Source organism: Myodes glareolus, chromosome 22 (assembly GCF_982192425.1).
Source record: "Myodes glareolus chromosome 22, mMyoGla1.1, whole genome shotgun sequence".
In the NCBI taxonomy this organism is placed as follows: domain Eukaryota; kingdom Metazoa; phylum Chordata; class Mammalia; order Rodentia; family Cricetidae; genus Myodes; species Myodes glareolus.
In genome coordinates, this window is record NC_142047.1 from 12,601,041 (window position 1) to 12,620,696 (window position 19,656).

General features: G+C 41.7%; 1 long non-coding RNA gene across 1 annotated transcript; it reads right to left on the reverse strand.

Moving 5' to 3' along the window:
• Positions 1–363: 363 nt before the first annotated feature.
• LOC148118422 (uncharacterized) lies at positions 364–3,006 on the reverse strand. The gene is made up of 3 exons (XR_015736024.1): positions 2,570–3,006; positions 781–847; positions 364–528 (listed from the first exon to the last, which is right to left on the reverse strand). It is a non-coding gene; the product is annotated as an uncharacterized LOC148118422 (long non-coding RNA).
• Between the last annotated feature and the right edge of the window lie 16,650 nt (positions 3,007–19,656).

The following is a 19,656-nucleotide window of genomic DNA, read 5'->3' on the forward strand; positions in this document are numbered from 1 at the left end:
CTTGTGGCAGAGGCTGTTCTTATCACAGGGAGCAGGAATTAGGTGCCTCTATCTATCTATCTATCTATCTATCTATCTATCTATCTATCTATCTATACACATACATACATATATATGTGTGTGTATACACACACACATACACACATACACACACACACACACATTTATGTATTTCAGACAGATTTTCTCTATGTAACAGTCCTGACTGTCCTGGAACTTGCTCTGTAGACCAGGCTGGCCTTGAACTCAGAGATCCACCTGCCTCTGCCTCCTGAGTGCTGGGATTAAAGGCATGTGCCACCACCACCCAGCCACTCTTTTCTCATTTGTTTTAACTTTTGTGTATATTACACTTACTTGCAAAGGGGTCACAGTCCAAACGCTGAGAACCATTGGATTAGAAGGTGTGTCCTTGTTGGAGGAAGTATCTCTTTCTGCTTCCTGGCTGCAGATCTTGATAGAGAACTCTCGGCTACTCTCCAGCATCATGCCTGCCCACATGCCGCTATACTTCCTGTCATGATGAACCTGGAAGCCAGCCCCAATTTAATATTTTCCATTATAAGAGTTGCTGTGGCCATGGTGTCTCTTCACAGCAATGGAACATTGATTAAGACAACTGACTTCTGCCTCCTAAAGTTCCATAGAGGAGCCATAGTGCTTACTACTGGAGAACTAGTGTTCAGAATGTGAGTCTATGGGGGTATGTCAGATTTCACATCAACAGCTGGATAGTGGGTGAACTGATCTTGAGGCTGCTTGTGGGTAGAGGGCACTCACCTGAGCATCACAAGAGAGGTGGTTGAAGCTCCTCCCATTCTGTGTGGTCGAGGACACTGAACTAAGTCTGAAGGAAAAGGCAGGACTTAGTCAATCTCTTTGCCAAGAGGTAGAACAGCTCAAAACAGAAAGAAGAGCTTCATAGTGGGAACTGGGGCCTCCTCCTTGTAAAAGGGAAGTTGGTGACTTTACAGGCACCTCTGCTGTGCCTGGCCTCCTGCGTCATGCAGGCTCCAAGCTATTGGCTGTCCAGTGCCCTGTGAGGAGCTGGGTGGTCCTCACACCCTGCTGATGTTTCTCTGGGAGGTCTGGCCACACGTTTGCAGGAAGCTAAGGGACTGGGGTCCAGGGCCCCAGTGCTGGGAAAAGGCTCTGTCTATACAGACCTGTATGTGGTTACCATCTGCTTGAGCTGGTTACCCATCACATGTAACCCATCACTGACCTATGCTGAACCATTATTGCCATTTCATTTCTGTTACTATGATTATACACACACACACACACACACACACACACACACACACACACACACACACATATATATATATATACTAACAAAGCACCTTAGGAGAGAAAGGGTTTATTTCAACTGGCCGTCGTCCACCATGGTGGGGAGTCACAATGACAGGAACATGACGCAGCTGGTCACATCACTTCCACAGTTAAGAGTAGTGAGAAACGAATGCATGCATGCTCCCTGCTCAGCTAGCTGGCTTGCTTACCTATTCTCTGCTTGATTTCTGCATACAGTCAGGACTCTCTTGGTGAGCTGGGTCTTTCCAAACAGATAATTTAATTAAGACCAGCTTTCACCGGCATAGCTACAGGCTAACCCAATTTAGACAATCCCTCATCAAAGCTCTCTTCCCAGGTCCTTCTGGGCTGTGTCAAGTTGATCAAAACCCCTCAGAGAGGACTGACAGCAGGCCCTCTAGGGCTCTGATTTCCTCATTTGTACACAGGAGACTCGGGGCTAGAAGATAATGCAAGGCAGGCCATAGTAAGAGTGGGAGCTTGTGATGGCATCGGGACAGGACCTGAGTCAGTCTGTTTCATTACTTCCTAGGCTGTGGAATGGGCATGGTGTTGGTGCCACCCAGGGCTGCTGACGCTGGCCCAGGCACTGCCCAGCACTGTACGATAAGGCACTGTGACATGAAGAATGGTCCTTTGTCATCTCCGAGGGCAATGCACATTGTTATCAATCAGCCATGATTAGCTATGAATTTGAACCTTTTAGGAAAGAAGCCTGAAGGTGGTGGCTACCCCAGGGACCCCAACTTGGCAGCTCTGCTGCCTTAAACACTGCCAGGTCTGGTAGGTAGGGGAAGGACAGATAAGCCCTCTCTCCAGGGGAACTTAGATCTGGGTTGTCCCCTCTACTAGGTTCCTTTTTTCTGGAGAGAGGAGGTTTTGTTCCACCCCAGCAAAATGATGAGAAACCCTGCCCTTGTCAATGATATGCAGGAGCTTTTCCCAGGGTGAGGAAGATCATCAAAACAAGCACGTTGTATTAGTTGCTTCCTAGTGTTGGGATAAACACCATGAGCAAAAGCTACTTGGGGCAAAATGCATTCATTTCAACATAGAGATTACAGTTCCTCATGAAGTCAGAGCAGGCGCTAAAGAACTAAGGCAGAAGCCATACTTTCTGCTTACTTCCCCAGCTCTCTCAGCCTGTTTTCTGACAGAACCCAGGGCTATCTGCCCACGGGTGGCACCATCCACCGTGGGATGGACCTTCCCACATCAGTGATTAATCAAGAAGATGTCCTCACAAACTTACCTACAGGCCAAACTGATGAGGGCATTTTTCTCAAGTGAGGTTCCCTCTTCCCAGATGACTGTTGCTTGTATCAAAGTTGATTAAAAAAAACTGTAAAAGAGGGTGAAAGGTCATGATAGCTCAGAGACTAAGTCAGGATAATACAGAGTTCAAGGCCATGCTGGATTTCAAATCAAGACCCTGTTTCAAACAACAACTTAAAACACACACACACACACACACACACACACACACACACGGTAGGGCTGTGTCCTTCAGGCAGCAGTAATGAGGAGCTGCAGGACACACGCTGTCTAGACATACGTCAGCACCCTAGAACAGAAGGGCCTTGGAGAAACCTGTATGATATTGGTGGTTAGTAGCCTCGATTGTTGAGCACAGGAAAGAGAATGCAGGAGGGCTCGTGGGAAACAATGCCAGCTCAGCAAACCTTCTGCAAATCTAAATGAATCCACAAAAACAAAGTATTAACCTCAAAAAATGCACACTTTTTTGGTAAAAACAAGTGATCATAGAAAGACTGTCATTTCAGAAATAGCAATAGTTTAGATATTTTTAATTTATTTTTCTTAGAAGTTTTTTATATTTTTAAAATTTTATTTTATAAGTGTTTTGCCTGCACATATATATGGACACCATGCATATGTCTGGTGCCCAAGGAGGTCAGAAGATGGCTTTGGATTACCTGGAACTGGAGTTACAGGTGGTTGGGAGCAGCCTTGTGGGTGCTGGAAACTGACCCTGGTTCTCTACAAGAGAGGCAAGCACACTTAATCACTGAACCGTCTCTCCAGCCCCTAGAGGTTTTTAGTTTTGTACCTTAAAGAAAAACTCTTGTTCTTTTGACTGGAGAAATGGTTCAGTGTCAAGGAGCGTGTGTGCTCACAGAGGACCTGAATTCAGTTCCCAGAACCCATGTCAGACCCCACTACTTTCCTGCTCCCCATCCTCTCCTAACAGCACCACTGATAGTCCTGAGGATGCACCCACATCATGCATGTGCCCCCACATCTCTACATGGTTAAACATGAAGTAAAAGGGAGGAAGAAGGCTGACAGGGGCTGACAGGGAGGGAGGGAGGAAACAGGAAATAGCCACAAAGCTCAGACACAAACAGACACACCTGGCAAGCCATAACAACTGGGTAGACTTTCGCAGGGCATCCTGGGCCCAGAGGAGCAGAAAGCTGGGATCCCTTAGCCTGAATCTGCCCACCCTGACTCAGGTCCCACTGTGCCAGTTTCTTTCTTTGTTGCTGTCTCCAAACTCCTAACAAAGCAATTTAAGGGCGGCGGTATCCTGGCTGATTCACTGGCTAAAGTCAATCGTGGCAGAGCAGACATGGCCATGCAATAGCTCTAGCTTTGTTGGGAGGGTTCCAAGGCTACTTGCTCACATTTCTACTGATGAGAAAGCAGAGACAAGGCAGGAAGGCAGGCAGCCTATACTCTACAGCACCCCCTCTGTTCAGCTGCCTCATCTCCCATTCAGCAACAAGGCTGAATTCACTGTAGCCTGTTTGGCCTGGCCCTTTCTGTTCTTAAAACATGTCCCCTCTCTGACACCACAACTACTCTAGTCTCTCTCTCTCTCTCTCTCTCTCTCTCTCTCTGTGCCATTTCCAATATAGCAATTCTCTCTGTGTGTCTCTCGCTGTAGTGGCATTTCGTATTTTAATAAATCAAATTTGCCTGAGGATCAGAAAAGTAAAATAGCCACACTGCCAGTCTTACAGACAAGGCAGCAATAGCACATGCCTTTAATCCCAGTAACTACACTAGTTTGCCATAGAAATTAGGCAGTAGTAGTGCACACCCCTAATCCCAGAACTAGAGGATTATCAAAGGGGAGGCGACGCTCTAGTCTCAGCTGAGAATCTCATTCTGAGATTCCTGGAGGCAGGATCACCACTTCCGACTGAGGTAGAGGTAAGAGCCAGTGACTGGATGATTTACTTTTCTGACTTTTCAGGTTGAATCCCAATTTTTATCTCTGAGTTTTTATTAATTGTGCTTTACTTGGCACCTAACTTTTGGGGCATGAATTTACAAAAAAGCCGTTTGCCTGAGGGCTTTTAGCCACCAGTCCAGGCCAAAACTGGGATTGGAATTCCAGCTCTAGGAACTGGAACCCAGACCCAGACACCTGGGTTCCAGAGAAGCACTAGCGTCCCAGCTCCCATCCACCCCAGCTTAGCTTCCTCTCCTGCCACACCAGTCCTTGCCACCAGCCCACAGGGCGCCACACAGCTTCCCACACCTTGGCAGTCCTCCCCACCATAGCATCCTGTGGCTCCTGCGGTCCCATGGCTTCACCCCATCCCCACATGCCTGTGGCTCCCATATGGCTACCAGGGCTTCTCCTGACGTCTGTGACCCATGTGCAACTGCTGCATGGCTTCCCTGTGTCTAACAAAATTCTGTTCAGTTTGGTTTTGAGCTCTGCTTAGAAACTCCACTGATTTTTCTGGCTCACATCATTGTTACACCTTAAAATTCTCAACTAAACCAGAATCTTAACAGAGGCAAGTCATCTGCTAACTATAATGTTTTTCAATTTGTAATCCACTTCTAAGATAATGCCAGATAATATCTCCATTCAAGAATTTAATAACCTCTCGTTTCTTTCGTGGATGGAATTTTGGGAGAGGTATATGACCTACCTGGACTTAAACGTTCTTAGCCATAGCTTCTATCAGTTTGATAATTCATATTATACCTTTAAAGAAATGGTTTGTTAAGAGTCAAGAATGAGAAACTTTTTAAATTCTTATTACTGAGCTTTACATTTTTCTCCAGTCCTCTCCTTTCCTCTCCTCTCCTCTCCTCCCCTTTCCCTTGATTCTCATGCTCCATGTTTACTCAGGAGATCTTGTCCTTTTCTAATTCCTATGTAGATTGGTTCATGTATGTCTCTCTTTGTTGTCTAGGTTGTCTGGGATTGTAAATTGTAGCCTGGTTTTGCTTTGCTTTATGTCTAAAGTCACTTATAATAAGTACATTTTATATTTGTCTTTCTGGGTCTGGTTTATCTCACTCAATATGATGTTTTCTAGATCCATCCATTTGCCTGAAAATTTAAGATGCTATTTTTTATTATGCTGTAACTAAGGTGATTCAACCAGTGGGCCCTCTGCAATCTGAAATTTCTTTGCTTTCCTTATTTTCTAAAGGATGACCTCTTACTGTTATAGATTTAAAGATTGTTTCTTCACTATACCTATACCAGAAAAGGGCAGAGAAAAAATTAGCTTAACAACGCCTACTTATGGGCTGGAGAGATGGCTCAGAGGTTAAGAGCATTGCCTGCTCTCCCAAAGGTCCTGAGTTCAATTCCCAGCAACCACATGGTGGCTCACAACCATCTGTAATGGGGTCTGGTACCCTCTTCTGGTCTGCAGGCATACACACAGACAGAATATTGTATACATAATAAATAAATATTAAAAAAAAACAACGCCTACTTATAATAATTCTCAGCCTGCTAATAGATATCAATAGAAGGTTCTGACACAAGGAATGTTAATTAGTCACACCCTGTGCTAATATTTTTAAGTCAGCCATTGGAAATAATATACAAGCAAGTTCCTGAATCTATAGTTAATTTAACATTGCATGGATGACATTTTGCTACTTGATTCAAATGTAGAAAAAAAATGTTTGAAGAAGAAAGTTTTGGGAGCTGGAGAGATGGCTCAGAGGTTAGGGGCACTGACTGCTCTTCCAGAAGTCTTGAGTTCAATTCCCAGCAACCACATGGTGGCTCACAGCCATCTGTAATGAGATCTGGTGCCCTCTTCTGGCCAGCAAACATACAGACAGACAGAACACTGTATACATAATAAATTAATATATCTTTAAAAAAAGAAAGTTTTACCTTGTTGAGAATTACAAAATGTTCCTGAAAAATACAGAGATTCTGTCAATTATCTAGGTTATAACATATATTTCTAGAAAATTAGTACACAAAAATTGCAAATTAGGAGAGACTAATTGCAGAGTGCTAATGACTTTCAAACATCGCTAGGAGACATTTCCAATCTTTAGCCCATTACTGGGATAAAACCTGATAGACTAATTCATTTGAGCAAAACCTTAGATGGTGACTAATACTGAAATAGCCCCAGGGATTTATCAGATGAAGCCAAGAGAGATTTGACTTTGATTCAAGAAGAATTACAGAAGGTAGATATGAATCATATGATCTGAATCTTAAATGCACTCTGGTTATATTTCCCTCCAAATATTCCCCTACAAAAACTTTAATACAGACAGAAGATATTATCTTAGAATGAATCTTTCACCACATTAACTGAGTAAAAAATTTAAAACTTAGGTGGAAAAATTCTCTGAATTAATTATAAAGTGAAAATTGAGACTTCATCAATTAGCAGGTAGAGATACAGCAGAAATTATAGTGTTTTTTACTAATGACGAAATTAACAAATTACTGGAAGAAAGTGAACCTTGGCAAAGAACTTGTACTAATTTCTTGGGAGAGAATAATAACAACTATCCCAAAAGTGAGAGAATTTGACTTATAAAGAGAACTAATTTGGTCCTTTCTCACATTGTATGAGAAAAACCAATAACTAGAGCCCCTACATACTATACTGATACAAATATAACAGTAAGGTCAGGTTACAAATCAGAAGATTTAAGTAAAGTGAAACAAAGCCCTTATGGTTCTGTCCAAAAGTCAGAATTATATGCCATTCTAATGGTACTAAGGGGTTTTAAAATCTTCTCAACATAGTTACTGATTCTCAATATGCAGAAAGAGTTCTTTTGCATATTGAAACTGCTGAATTGATACCAGATGATACAGAAACAACTTTATTATTTATTCAAGTTCAAGATATAATCAGGAATAGTGTTCGTCGCATATACATAACAAATATTCAGTGCCATATGGGTCTTCCCTGTCCTCTAGCACAAGGTAATGCAAACATTGATCAATTATTGATTGAAAATATGCTGAAGGCCTCAGAAATTTACAAAATAATTATGTCAATATGAAAGGTTTAAAAAAAGGACTTTTCCATTACATGACAACAAGCCAAAGAAACTATAAGGAGATATCCTACTTGTTCTTTATACAACCAAACACCAAAACAGCACTCAAAGGAATGAAACACCTAAAGGGTACTCAAAGTATGAAATATGGCAGAAGAATGTGTTCCATTTTGTAGAATTTGGAAAAGTAAGATATGTACACCACACCATTGATACTTATTCAGGTTTTCAATTGACAACTGCTTTGAGTTCAGAAAAGAATGGTTCTGTAATCTCACATTTACTAGAAGTTATGGCCATCATGGGTATACCTGTATATGTAAAGGCAGACAATGCTCCAGCATATGTCTCTAAGAAAATGAAAAGGCTTTTTCCTTATTATAATATGAAGCATGTTACAGGTATACCACACAATCCTACAGGTCAGGCAGTTATAGAAAGAGCAAATAAACTATAAAAGATATGTTAAGCAAACAGAAAGGGATGATAAAGACTTCCAGAAATGGACTGTATAATGCTTTATTAAACTTGAGTTTTCTTAATGCTAATGAGAAAGGAACAATGACTGCAGAGAGACACAGGGAAATAGAAAAAGATTCTGAATTAAATCAATTAGTGTATTTCAAGGATGTGTTGACCCCAGAATAGAAACCAGGAGATGTGCTATACTGGGGAAGGAGTTTTGCTCTTGTTTCCATAAGAAAAGAAAAGCTATGGATACCATCAAAATTAATCAAGCTTCAGTTTGAAAAAAAGAAACCTTTTGAGAAAGAGAAATGACAGCTCATCCACAGAGATGACAATCCACAGGTTGTAAGGAAACCTCATAAGGGTTGGAGTAGGATTCTGTTCTTGTCTGTTCAAGAAAATGCCCAACTTCCAAAACTCAAGAGACCCTGGACATCTGAAGCCTAAAAAAGAAAAGATGGCCATCCAGAAAGAGTCAACAAGCAAGGAGAACTCTGATTTATGATACCAATATCCTTAAGAGGGTAAAATCTCACTACCTAGACTTACATATCTCCCTACTTGTCAATACAATGGTAGTTGCAACTCACTTAAAAAATCAAAGCTGGCTTTGGAGTTGGACGGTGACTCTCCTCTAAATCTGATCATGTTGTTAGAAGACTTCAGAGTTTCTGTCTCATATCAGGAGCCATCTGCTATGGAAAAGAAGGAAGATAAAGTTCTAGGGACTAGGGCTTTCAAAATTCTGCTTTCAAAACTTTTACTTCACACCATACCTAGTTTCATATCTATGGTCCCTTTCTTTGAATATATATCTATTGAAATTCAAACTTTCAATTTTGATATAAATAATGTTCAAGTTTTACATAGTTCACAATAAATTCTCCTACAGTAACTTTTGACGTCTCCAGGAAGAAGATGATTCCACAATGATTCCACCTGGTTCATATGACTGGTTCATATGCCATTCAACTGACAGCACCACTTAATGATCAGCTTTAGACTACAAACTGCTAAGAACAATTTTGAAGTAGCTAAATGAAATAATTCAGCCTCACAGAGTACTCTAGCAAGGACTTGAGACAAGCCCTGCATTTTTCGAATATGCATAGACTGGACAAAAAAAGGATACAACTACCCCTCTCAGGACTTGACAATTAACCAAAATTTTTCTACCAGGATCCCATAACAATACTGTCACCGCCAGAAAAATTTCCCCAGCTCAGCTGCCTTGCAAGCTGGGCCTTGGCTGTAGGCGCAGCTGGGCTCGAGGCAGTTCCTGGGTCTTAAAGGCCTCCCTGAGGACAGGTGGACCAGGTGCCAGCTCAGCCACATTCCTGACCAGCGGGGGCCCTGACTTCTAGCAGAGGGCCATCTGTGGGGTGAGCTTGCTTCAGGCCGGGCCGTGGCAGGGTCCCTGCGAGGAGGAGCTTGGGCGTTCCCTGACCCCATAGACTCCCAGGTTGCCCTGCAGTGCTGGCTACCCCCTCCTGCCTGCCATCCCAGCTCCCATCCAGCAGGGGCCCTGACTTCTAGCAGAGGACCATTGGTGGGGTGAGTTTGCTTTGGGCCTTGGCAGGGTCCCGGTGAGGAGGAGCTTGGGTGTTCCCTGACCCCATAGACACCCAGGTCACCCTGCAGTGCTGGCTACCCCCTCCCGCCTGCCATCCCAGCTCCCATCCAGGTACGAATTCCTATATTTCTCCCTTCCCCCTGGGGCCATAAAATTTCCCCAGCTCAGATGCCTTGCGAGCTGGGCCTGGGCTGTAGGCACAGCCCGGCTCCAGGCAGTTCCTGGGTCTTAAAGGCCTCCCTGAGGACAGGTGGACCAGGTGCCAGCTCAGCCACATTCCTGACCAGCAGGGGCCCTGACTTCTAGCAGAGGGCCATCGGAGGGGTGAGTTTGCTTCGGGCCTTGACAGGGTCCTGGTGAGGAGGAGCTTTGGCATTCCCCGACCCCACAGTCGCCCAGGTCGCCCTGCAGTGCTGGCTACCCCCTCCCGCCTGCCATCCCAGCTCCCATCCAGGTACGAATTCCTATATTTCTCCCTTCCCCCTGGGGCCATAAAATTTTCCCCAGCTCAGCTGCCTTGCAAGCTGAGCCTGCATTGTAAGCGCATCCCGGAAAGAGGGAGTGCCTGTGCTTCAATAGCCTTCCTGAGGAAAGGTGGGCATTCTGTCAGTGAAGTCCCTGCCCAAGAAGGGAACCTGACCCGGTAACAGAAGTTCCAATAGAGAACATTTGAAGTAAGAGATGGGCAGACGCCAAGGCAAGACCTCATCCAACAATCTGAAAAACAACATGAAAACACCAGATCCCAAGGACCCTACAACAGAAGGACTTGAACACCTTAACCCAGAAGAAGTGGAAAAAAGTGCCATTATGAAAGCAATAGAGTCCCTTAAACAGGATATGAATAACTCCCTTAAAGAATTGGATGAGAAATATAACAAAAAGTTTGAAGAATTGAGTATAGAAATAGATGAGAAATATAACAAAAAGTTTGAAGAAATAAGTAAATCCGTGAATGAGACCCTGAGAAACCAAGAAAAAACAATCAAACAAGTAAAGGAAACAGTCCAAGAATTGAAAACTGAAATGGAGGCAATGAAGAAAACACAAACGGAGAACCAGCTGGATATGGAAAACCTAGGTAAACGAACGGAGACTACAGAATCAAGCATAACCAATAGAATACAAGAGATAGAAGAACGAATCTCAGAATCTGAAGATACCATAGAGAAAATAAATGCTCTGGTCAAAGAAAACGGCAAATCCAACAAATTCTCTTCACAAAACATTCAGGAAAACTGGGACACAATAAAAAAACCAAATCTAAGAATAATAGGGATTGAAGAAGGAGAAGAACTGCAGATCAAAGGCCCAGAAAATATATTCAACAAAATTATAGAAGAAAACTTTCCCAACCTAAAGAACGATATTCCTATGAAGGTTCAAGAAGCATACAGAACACCGAATAGACTGGATCAGAAAAAAGCATCCCCTCGCCATATAATAATCAAAACACAAAACATACATATTAAAGAAAAAATTTTAAGAGCTGCAAAGGAAAAAGGTCAAGTAACTTATAAAGGTAAACCTATCAGGCTTACACCGGATTTCTCTATGGAAACCATGAAAGCCAGAAGATCCTGGATAGAGGTACTGCAGAAACTAAGAGACCATGGATGCAAACCCAGACTACTATACCCAGCCAAGCTATTGTTCACTATCAACGGAGAAAACAAAATATTCCAGGATAAAAACAAATTTAAACAATACGTATCTACTAATCCAGCCTTACAGAGAATATTAGAAGGTAAATCACTACCGAAGGAATCCAACATTCCCAACACGGCCTACAATAACTCGAACATCTAGCGACCATTCACAAGCACAAATCAAAGAAGAAAAACACATACACTCTACTACTTAAAAAAAAAAATGACCGGAGTCAACAACCACTGGTCATTAATATCACTTAATATCAATGGACTCAATTCACCTATAAAGAGGCACAGACTTAGAGATTGGATACGAAAACAGGATCCAACATTCTGCTGTTTACAAGAAACACACCTCAACCACAAAGACAGACACCTACTCAGAGTAAAGGGTTGGGAAAAGGTTTTCCAAGCAAATGGACCTAAGAAACAAGCGGGCGTGGCCATTCTAATATCTAACAAAATCGACTTCAAACTAAAATCAATCAGAAGAAATGGAGATGGACATTTCATACTCATAACTGGAACAATTCATCAGGAGGAAGTCTCAATTCTGAATATCTATGCTCCTAATATAAAGGCACCCACATATGTAAAAGAAACTCTTCTAGAACTCAAGGCGGTCATCAAACCACACACACTAATAGTAGGAGACTTCAACACTCCTCTCTCACCAATGGACAGGTCAATCAGACAGAAACCAAACAGAGAATTGAGAGATCTATTGGAGGTATTGAATCAAATGGACTTAACAGACATCTATAGAACACTCCACCCAAATAGGAAAGAATATACCTTTTTCTCTGCAGCTCATGGAACCTTCTCGAAAATTGACCACATACTCGGTAACAAAGCAAACTTCCACAGATACAAAAAAATATTAGTAACTACCTGTGTCTTGTCAGATCACCATGGACTAAAATTAGAATTCAACAACAATGCACCCCCAGGAAGCCAACAAACTCATGGAAACTGAACAGTCAACTACTAAATCACCCCTGGGTCAAGGAAGAAATAAAGAAAGAAATTAAACTCTTCCTTGAATTTAATGAAAACAAAGACACAACATACTCAAACCTATGGGACACTATGAAAGCAGTGCTAAGAGGAAAGTTCATAGCACTAAGTGCCCAATTAAAGAAAGCGGAGAAAGCACACATTGGAGACTTAACAGCACACTTGAAAGATCTAGAAAAAAAAGAAGCTGATTCACCCAGGAGGTCTAGAAGACTGGAAATAATCAAACTGAGGGCTGAAATCAACAAAATAGAAACAGAGAAAACAATCCAAAGAATCAATGAATCAAAAAGCTGGTTCTTGGAGAAAATCAACAAGATTGACAAACCCCTATCCAAATTAATCAAACGGCAGAGAGAGAACATGCAAATTAATAAGATCAGAAATGAAAAGGGGGACATAACCACAGACACAGAGGAAATTCAGAGAATCATTAGATCTTACTATGAAAGTTTATATGCCACAAAGTTGGAAAATGTAAAAGAAATGGACTTGTTTTTAGATAAGTACCATATACCAAAGTTTAACCAAGAACAGGTGAACAATCTAAATAGACCTGTTAGTCGCGAAGAATTAGAAGCTGTTATAAAAAATCTCCCTACCAAAAAAAGCCCAGGACCAGATGGTTTCAATGCAGAATTCTACCAGAACTTCCAGGAAGAGCTAATACCTATACTCCTTAACGTATTCCACAATATAGAAACAGAAGAGTCATTGCCTAACTCCTTTTATGAAGCTACAGTTACCCTAATACCAAAACCACACAAAGACACAACCAAGAAAGAGAATTACAGGCCAATCTCACTCATGAACATCGACGCGAAAATTCTCAATAAAATACTGGCAAACCGAATCCAAGAGCACATTAGAAAAATTATCCATTATGATCAAGTCGGCTTCATTCCAGAGATGCAGGGCTGGTTCAACATACGAAAATCTATCAATGTAATCCATCATATAAATAAACTGAAAGAAAAAAACCATATGATCATCTCACTAGATGCTGAAAAAGCATTTGACAAAATTCAACACCCATTTATGATAAAGGTGTTGGAGAGACTGGGGATACAAGGATCATACCTAAATATAATAAAAGCAATATACAGCAAGCCGACAGCTAACATCAAACTGAATGGAGAGAAACTCAAAGCCTTTCCACTAAAATCAGGAACGCAACAAGGCTGTCAACTCTCTCCATACCTATTCAATATAGTGCTTGAAGTTCTAGCAATAGCAATAAGACAACATAAGGAGATCAAGGGGATTTGTATTGGAAAGGATGAAGTTAAACTTTCGTTATTTGCTGACGATATGATAGTTTACATAAGTGACCCCAAAAACTCTACCAAAGAACTCCTACAGCTGATAAACACCTTTAGTAACGTGGCAGGATACAAGATCAACTCCAAAAAATCAGTGGCCCTCCTATACACAAAGGATAAAGAAGCAGAGAGGGAAATCAGAGAAGCATCACCTTTCATGATAGCCACAAATAGCATAAAATATCTTGGGGTTACTCTAACCAAGGAAGTGAAAGACCTATTTGACAAAAACTTTAAGTCTTTGAAGAAAGAAATTGAGGAGGATACCAGAAAATGGAAAGACCTCCCCTGCTCTTGGATTGGGAGAATCAACATAGTAAAAATGGCAATTCTACCAAAAGCAATCTATAGATTCAATGCAATCCCCATCAAAATCCCATCAAACTTCTTCACAGACCTTGAGAGAACAATAATCAAGTTTACATGGCAAAACAAAAAACCCAGGATAGCCAAAACAATCTTATACAATAAAAGAACTTCTGGAGGCATTACCATCCCTGACTTCAAACTCTATTATAGAGCTACAGTATTGAAAACAGCTTGGTATTGGCATAAGAACAGAGAAGTCGACCTATGGAATTGAATAGAAGACCCAGATATTAACCCACAAACTTATGAACACCTAATTTTTGACAAGGGAGCTAAAGGTATACAATAGAAGAAGGAAAGCATCTTTAACAAATGGTGCTGGCATAACTGGATGTCAACCTGTAAAAAAATGAAAGTAGATCCATATCTATCACCATGCACGAAAATCAAGTCCAAATGGATTAAAGACATCAACATTAATCCGTCCACTTTGAACCTGATAGAAGAGAAAGTGGGAAGTAGTCTACAAGATTTAGGCACAGGAGGCCTCTTCCTAAGTAGGACCCCAGTAGCACAGACAATAAGAGAAACAATGAAAAAATGGGATCTACTGAAACTGAGAAGCTTCTGTAAAGCAAAGGACACTGTCAGTAGGACAAAAAGGCTGCCTCCTGAGTGGGAGAAGATCTTCACCAACCCCTCATCAGACAAAGGTCTGATCTCCAAAATATACAAAGAACTCAAGAAACTAGACACTAAAACTCTAATTAACCCAATTAAAAAATGGGGTACTGAACTTAACAGAGAATTCACAACAGATGAACTTCTAATGGCCAGAAGACACTTAAGGTCATGCTCAACCTCCTTAGCGATCAGGGAAATGCAAATCAAAACCACTTTGAGATACCATCTTGCACCTGTCAGAATAGCTAAAGTCAAAAACACCAACGATAGCCTATGCTGGAGAGGATGTGGGGTGAGGGGAACACTCATCCATTGTTGGTGGGAATGCAAACTTGTACAGCCACTGTGGAAATCAGTGTGGCGGTTTCTCAGGAAACTGGGAGTCAACCTCCCTCAGGACCCAGCAATTCCACTCTTGGGAATATACCCTAAAGATTCCCTAACATACTACAAAAGCATTTGTTCTACTATGTTCATAGCAGCACTATTTGTAATAGCCAGAACCTGGAAACAGCCTAGGTGCCCCTCAATAGAAGAATGGTTAAAAAAGGTGTAGAACATATACACATTAGAGTTTTACTCAGCGGTCAAAAACAATGACATCTTGAATTTTGCATGCAAATGGATGGAAATAGAAAACGCTTTACTGAGTGAGGTAAGCCAGACCCAAAAAGAGGAACACGGTATGTATTCACTCATAAGTGGATTCTAACCATAATTAAAGGTCTTTGAGCCTATTATTCGTGATCCTAGAGAAGCTAAATAAGAAGATGAACCTGATGAAGATTATTTAGCTATCCACCAGGAGGTAGGAAATAGACAAGAGTCCCAGGTAACCTCGGGTGCATGGAGGGGTGGGAGGGTTGATGGAAGGGGAGAGGGTTAGAGAGAAGGGAGTAGGGGAGGAATGGGGAAAGCTCGGTGGCCTGGGATGGGGTGGGGAGGGAGGAAGGATGAATATGGGATCAGGGAAGAATATATTTCAACTAAGGGAGTCATTTTAGGGTTTACAGGAGACTTGATTATATATGGGATCCCAGGTCCAAGGAGAGATCCCCCAGATTGTTCTCTGGACAGAGGAGAGGGTGCCTGAATCGGCCGTGGCCCATAACCATACTGATGTATATTTTGCTTATCACCATAGATCCTTCATCTGGCGAAGGACGGCGATACAGTCGGAGACCCACATTGGAGCACCGGACTGAGCCCCCTGAGGTCCAAATGAGGAGCAGAAGAACATGAAAAACGAAATCAGTACTGCGAGGGATGCTATCACCCACTGATACAAGGGAACGGATCTAATGAGAGTTTACCAAGGCAAGTTGGACTGGGACTGAACGAGGACGTGATCTAACCAGATTCTCGGAATTTGGCCGGATTCTCTGAATGTGGCTGGCCCGAAGTCTTTCTGAAAAGCCATTGACTATGATACTGGGACCTGTTTCCTCTGCATATACTGGATTTTGGGGATCCAGTCTGTTTGGATACTCACCTTCCTGGACCTGGAGGGAGGGGGGAGGAACTTGAACTTCCCACAAGGCAGGAAACCCTGACTGCCCTAAGGGATGAAGAGGGAGGAGGAGAGGGAGTGGGGGGAGTGGGAGGGTGTTGGGAAGAGGGGCGGAAATGGAAACTTATATAATTTAATAAAATTTACTTAAAAAAAATACTGTCACCGCCAGAGAGCAGAAAGTAACTTTAAGAATACCATGTCCACATTCCCAGAAGGTGCAGTGGGTGGTTTTTGGTCATTCAATGGATTATGAATATTATAGATAGAATAAGATAAAAGGGTTGATTTTTTAATCTGCTCTGAAAAGCAAAAGGGAGAATATAAACACAATCAGATAAAAAAGTAGATTATTAAGTCTTCTTTTAAAAGGCAATTATTAGTTTTAAATGTTTTACATTGGATTGAACTTTTTTATATTATATGCAAATTTTGTATATTTATACAAATTTGAGATTAATTTTGTTAAAATATACTATACATACATTTCTAATATTGTTCAAGGTATTGTACCTATAAAATTTATATTTATTATACATTTTAAAATTTAATGCTAATTTATAGTACTTGAAAATTATTATTATCAACTGTTTAAGATCATGAGGAAATATAGGCTAGTAGTTAGTCACTTAGTATTATTGAACTTGTAGTCACATTAGGTATGTTTTCAAGGTGAAACAAAGATATATTTAGATAGACAAGTCAACTTTAAACACTTCAGAGATCTACAGAATATGGCATTTTATTGTTTTAATAATCTAGGTTCTTCTTTTTTATGACAATGAGACATGCCAGGCAGTACCAACATACTTCAGAGAAGATAATTGGAATTGCTTTCTTTGTGGTAAAAGTAAGTCACAAAGAATGGGTAAGAAAATACCCTTGCCTCAACTACTGACAATACGCTCACAAAAGAATGTGACTGTCAAACATGGCCAAGACAAGGAGGAGCAGCCCTTCAGAATGTCCTCTTCACAGAAAGATCTGTCAGATACACTAGGCTTGTATACTAAAGATGGAGTGCCCCAACATTGCAGAGAAACTTTGGGTGAGTGTTCAGGTAGCCAGTTGTTTCTGTCATTACACTTTTTGTGAAGTTCCTTGCTTACACTTCCTGCTTACTCAGTTAATATTATTTCATTCTTGGGTCTCTTAGGGAGCTGAAGACTAGATAGCTATAGTTTTCTTTGTTTACCTGATGCAAAAGCAAGTTATGATAGAAAGTAAATTAGGTACATGAACATGGACTCCTCGAGATAGGATAGATATACAGTATTTTCTCTGAATTTGTCAAATGCAAATGAATTAGATATTGATGATGTATTTATTGCCTGTATAGATTGTGTATAGTTATTGTACTTATTGTATATATTTCCTCTTATATTAATTATAGCCTTCTTTTTATTTTAGACAAAAAAGGTGAAATGTAGTATCATTGCATTTGTATTTTAATAAATAAAAATTGCCTGAGGATCAGAAATGTAAAATAGTCACACTGGACAGCCTTACAGACCAGGCAGCAATAACACACACCTTTAATCCCAGAGCCACACTAACTTGTCATAGAAACCAGGTAGTAGTGATGCATAACTTTAATCTCAGGACTAGAGAGGATTAGAAGATGGGAGGGACAGCTCTCACTTTTTGTTTCCTGGTACCATTGTCCCTCTCCATATAATATAGTCATCTCCTTTTCCCCCCCTACTGTGGAGTCACTCTGTAGCCTGAAACTCAGTGTGCAGTGTTGGCTGGCCTGGAACTCAGTATATATCTGTCTCATCCTCCCTCATGTTGGGATTATGAACATAGTCACCATGCCCAGCTCCATCCTTTTTTCTTCCCTTCAAATCTTCAGGTTACACTATGTACTCACTCATAAGTGAATATTAGATGTAAAGCAAAGGACAACCAGCCTATAATCCATGACCCCAGAGAAGCTATGTAATAAGGAGAACCCTAAGAGAGACATATATGGATCCTTCTGGGATGGGGAAATAGACAAGATCTCCTAAAAAAAAAAAGATGGGAACATGGGGAGTGGGTAGAAGGGAGAGCAGAAGGGGAGGGGCAGGGGAGAAGGGGAGGGAGGAGGATAACATAAGGGAAAGGGATGGTAGAGTTGGGGGAAGGACAGAGAGGGAGAGCAATGAGAGAGATAGCTTGTCTAGATGGAGACTCCTCATTCTTTTCCCTACTGCTTAGACCTGAATAATCACACAAAACTATATTAATTGCAACACTGCTTGCCCAAGTCTCAGGCATATTTCTAGTTAGCTCTTACACGTTGAATTAACCCATCTCTTTTAATCTGTGCATCACCACAAGGTTGTGTCTTACTGGTAAAGGTGTGGCTTACTGGTAAAAGGTGTCTGTCTCCTTCAGCAGCTACATGGCAGCTCCTTGACTCCACCTACTCTCTTTCTATATCTCTGTTCAGATTTCCTGCCTGACTTTACTCTGCTGAGCCATTGGTCAAAACAGCTTTATTCATTAACCAATAAAGAGAACACTTATACAGAAGAACTTCCCACAATAATCTTGAATGAGGGACCTATTTGGGGGCTACTGTGACACATGGCACCAGAGAAATTCCCAGAAATCCACAAGAATGATTCCAGCTAAGACCCTAAGCAATAGTGGAGAGGGTGCCTGAACTGGCCTTCCCCTGTAATCAGATTGATGACTACCTTAATTGTCATCATACATCTTCATCGAGCTACTGATGGAAGCAGATGCAGAAATCCACAGCTAAGCACTGGGCCATCTCCCAGATCCAGTCATAGAGAGGAAAGAGCAAAGGGGTCAAGACCATGATACCCACAGAAATTGTTGACCTGAGCAAGTAGAAGCTTACTGGCTATGGAGTAATAGTGGGGGAAGCAAGCTAGGCCCTCTGAATGTGGGTGAAAGTCATATGCTTTGGACAGTCTGTGTGACCACTGGCAGTGGGACTAGGATTTATCCCTAGTGTTTGAATTGCCTTTCTGGAGTACATTCTTTTTGGAGGAATACCTTGCTTAGGGGAGAGCCTTTGTCCTGCCTCAGAGAGATGTGTCACACTATGTTGACTCCACATGGGAAAACTAATCCTCTCTGAGGAGTGGTTAGGGGTGGGGTGGTGGAAAGGTGGGGTGAGCAGGAGGAGAGAAGAGAGTGGGAACTGGGATAGATATGTAAAATGAGAAATGATTGTCTTAGATAGATAGATAGATAGACAGACAGACAGATGGATAGATAGGAGTCTAAGCTTATGTTAGTAGAGGACTGGTCTCCATCACTTCCACAGAGGACCCTTACCTCAGCTATTCCTGGAAGCATCCCATCCTCACTTCTACACGAGACTTCATAGGCTCCAGCCTCCTACTCTGTAGCATCTTATGGCCCCTGAGCAGGCTCCTGTAAAGGGAAGTGGACGTGCCGGGCTGAGCGTGGATCAAGAATGGAGTGGGGAGAAGCAGATACTACAAGGTTGTGCATGGATCAAGAGGCCAAAAGGTGCTGGGAATGTTTAATGGTTTTTGCATGTTTGATATTGGG